At 41.0% G+C, this 4,012-nt stretch overlaps 1 long non-coding RNA gene across 1 annotated transcript; it reads left to right on the top strand.

Moving 5' to 3' along the window:
• The first annotated feature begins 2,238 nt into the window (after positions 1-2,238).
• Positions 2,239-3,778, top strand: LOC125306180. The gene is made up of 6 exons (XR_007195513.1): positions 2,239-2,355; positions 2,450-2,556; positions 2,644-2,706; positions 2,787-2,858; positions 2,938-3,064; positions 3,170-3,778. It is a non-coding gene; the product is annotated as an uncharacterized LOC125306180 (long non-coding RNA).
• The last annotated feature ends 234 nt before the right edge of the window (positions 3,779-4,012 follow it).

The following is a 4,012-nucleotide window of genomic DNA, read 5'->3' as shown; positions in this document are numbered from 1 at the left end:
AAAGCTTAATTAGCATAAAAAATAAAGGTTTTGGAGACACTGGTGATATATATATCCTGGCTGGCTTTGAACACTGAAATGTCATTAATCAGAAAGTGCATGATTTGAGTGAGCACACTTTGAAGTTTCTTTAAGACAAGAGGTTTAAAAGCAAGAAAATAAAGGAAGTCAACATCCTGCCGGCATTGCTCAAACAAAGGTCCAGGTCAGCAAAAAAGTAGCCTACATAGCATAACAACATACACATGCAATAATACAACAACAACGTCTACAATGACCTATTCATTTGGACAACTTGGTACAGCCCTATACAGGCGAAAGTTACCTTGTTTTGTTCTAGCGTACCGTGATGTCAGGCTTTAAACAGCTGTAATGCAGTCTAACGTTCTGACAGCACACCAATTGCCTACCTTGTTCTTGCCCATCTGGAATAACTCCTCTAGCTTTGCTGCCCCCATACTTTCTGTTTTCGTTGTTTAAACTTGTGATATCCATGATGAGTATTGAGTTAGTGAATTAGCTCAACATTGTGTGCTGATAACCATATATAGATAGTCGAGTAAAAGAAAACAAGTAGCCTAGTTGCGTGCCTGCGTGCATATTCTGTCTCCTGCTCAAACAAAATGTGTGCGCGTTAATTTTGATAACGTGTTCACTAAGTCACATAATAGAACATTGTAAATAGCCTGATGGCATGCAGCTAATGGAATACTGTGCATAGTTGTGCACTTTTAAGAAGATTGGGGGGGGGGGGTGTAGTAGAGAACCATATGACCCTCATTACATAGCACCATTGGTAAAAAAGACAGACACTTTTAAGAAGATTGGGGGTGTAGGAGAAATTTTCATTTTACATAGAGCTTCCCCCATAGTACCTGCAGAAAAAAATATCTGGCGCCGCCACTGTCCCACAGCCTGACTCACAGTGAGCTACAATGTGCCTTGTCAAAAAAGCTTAGATTTACAATGGTTATGTTACCGGCTGACACCATTGGAAAGGCTGTTCTTGTCACAAATACTCCAAGGCCCAAAAATACACAAGCTTGGCGTACAGTCCTTTTACAGGCATCCATCTGCAAAAAGATCAACAGCCAAAATATGAAAAGGTATGTTTTTTTTGCTTATTGTAACTTAAAAGTCCAGAGGCATGGTATTTATTTTTATTTTATGATGAATAATTTCATCTCACAACTCCAAATTCAGCACTAATGGCTCATTCTAATGCAGAATGCAATGCTATTTATGGTCTCCACCCCCGGCCACTTTTAATCCTTAGCAGACCTTAAGTATTTAAAGCACTAAAAGCCTAACTTTGCATAATACAGCACAGCTATCTCTGGATAGTGGAAAGGTTGGCCTTACCGTATTACACCCAGCACTAATTTACTGTGAAGGCTTTGGTATCGCTATTTACAGAGGTTTAACTGAGGCCAGGTGCATATCCAATCTACTGTATTCCTATGGGTTAAATAGCAAGACATTGGGATAATTCACTTGACAGCTCGGCAAATAATTAAAAACACCAAATGGAGTCCAAAAGAAATAATCGCGCCACGCATTTTGATTCTCTGTACACATAATATAGTAGGTTTTTTTATTTTTATTATTACGATTTATACTTTACATCAATAATCTCTACACAAACATGGTTCCATGAGCAGAGCTTGATCATTAAGGTAAACTATGCAGTATTGGCAATTTCCTTACTGTTTTCTCGGTTTTTGCTTCTTTTTCACTGGCTCTGTCATGACGAATGTCTGAGAAACTCCATCGCTACCTTTTTCTAGCCGGTGCCTGGCGTGTATGTGTATTTGAATGCAGTGAAGCAATTTGCTACACTCGTTATACTTCCTGACACTGAGGCCGTCGGCCCACTGGCCCACAGTTGCAAGGGTGGTTTTTTGCTCACAGGCGCTAGGGGGAAGCGAGACGGCCACCATTCAACTCGAAAAAAGTCATATAACCATTCCAATGACTCTAAAGCTGTTAAATGAAGGTAAATTAAGCTAAAAAACTTGCATATTAAGCTAAAAAACCTGCATAGTTTACCTTTAATAGTGTACATTAGTTAATAATGCCGTAGTGCTAAAGTACGTCAGGCAGCTTAACAGGAATATGAGGATACTCACTGATGGATGATCAAATGGAACTGGCGTTGAACGGCAAGTTCTGATTGTTGTTTTCTTTGAATGAAATGGAAACAAAATGGCATGGATGTTTTGTTCATGTAGCCAGTGGGACTTTAGGACCCAGGAGCGAGTAGCAAGGGCTTAAAGGCTGAGGTGTCCATAGGGGCGGGTTCTTGTGTTTTCAGTCAGCTGCTTAGCCAGGGAAACGGAGTGGAGTGGAACCGCGGTAAGTTTGAATTGTTTGGCACGCTGTTGTACTAGGCCAGCATTAGCTGCCTCATCATGGGTTATGGCACTTATAAGTCTGTTCGTTTTTGTAGATTACAGATGAGTGTTGGTGGCCAGTGTGATGGCGTTCCGTATGTTGAAGGGTTTGTGCGCAGTCACCAGTAATTGAATCACGGAAGCGTCTCTGGATTTAACGCCGGTAGGTATACTTCCCTTAAAGAGTGTGGTTTTGATGTGAGCCTTGAGATATGCAGTGTTGTGATTATTATTATGATCTATGTTGTAGAATGGGCGTGTAACTAGAATATCTCGATATCCGCTGGGAACTCTCTCTCACTCTCGCGGCCAGGTGCGTATAACCAACAAAGCATTGAGACGGTCCCCCTGCTCTGCGCGCTGAGAATATTAATATCAAATGTTTTTCAACAGACTGTGCTGGTGTTACAGGGTGTTTGTATACTGTAATTGCTGCCGTGTGCTTGGGCGGATGGCCTAGCCAAAGTAGGTATTTGTTAGCCTGATTATCTAATTAACTGTTAGACTTTGGCCTTGCAAAGACTCATCCTTATTCTATGTGTAGCCCGTTGTTATACCAGGTCCCGTGCGCCCCGTCATACGTGTGCACTGGCTTCTGTGCGCTCCGGCGTCTGTGTGTGTCTGTTCACACGAGGTTATTAGAAGCCTTTTGTGAATGAACCCCGTCTCTCGTGAGTGCTTGAAAGTTTAAGTTCTTTCAATGTATATCATCAGTAAGGTGAAGGAGTGTGTGTGTTATGTGGATAAATAAATAAGTGTATGTTTTGTCTTTTTAGGTTTTGTTTACTTTGTTTGGACATCCAGCCACTGTTTTCTCATGTATGAAACTTATGTATGTTTTTATCATTCATTGATACCATGCCTATGAACTTATAGGGTTAATGTCAAGCTCTTCCGGTCATTAATCTTTTACCATTGAGATAAATTGTTGTGTTTGGGCAGTGTGCAATATTACGGGGGACAGGGGAAAGTGCCAGCTTTCGCTGATCATCATAGTAGCACTCACGCACTTTACTTGTTCTCAAATTTAAGTGGCCATTGCTTGGGTTCTCGTAGCTAGTGGGCGGAGCTCAATGCTCAATGTATTAAGGTGACCACTGTGTGGTGTGATTAGAATTTGTGTGTACTAACAAAGCACTTTATGGTTAATGCAGTGTAGCCTTGGTTGCTGTCTTTGGTGTGTTGAATCCTTTTGGAGCCTTGTGCTCATGATGAACTAAATGTGGATTTCCTGTCAACATTGAGTACTGTGGTCCGGCCCAATATTTAGTGTAAATATCTCCTATGAAGGCTTGTCTACGAGAACTCATGTATGTGTCCATGATGTGTTACTACCATTAATGTTGTTCCTGTACGAAGCACCTATTTTAATAACTCTGCAGACCATAAATAAATGATGTCTACATTACTTTTGCTACATCAGCCTCCAATTGTTTAATTCATTTGAATAGTACTAGCGTGGGGTACATCTTTAGTCTACTGTACTAGTTGGGTCTCTCATCCCAGTCCAATAAATGGGAGTGGCGTAGTCAGACCATCTTGTGGTATAGTACAACTGGGTTCTTACTCCCAACGGCCACATTCAGAAATAATGTTATTCACAGATATTGTATGCTATT

This window comes from Alosa alosa, chromosome 13 (assembly GCF_017589495.1).
Source record: "Alosa alosa isolate M-15738 ecotype Scorff River chromosome 13, AALO_Geno_1.1, whole genome shotgun sequence".
Classification (NCBI taxonomy): Eukaryota; Metazoa; Chordata; class Actinopteri; order Clupeiformes; family Clupeidae; genus Alosa; species Alosa alosa.
Note: the sequence above shows the minus strand (reverse complement) of the source record. Positions and strands in the feature narration are given on the sequence as shown.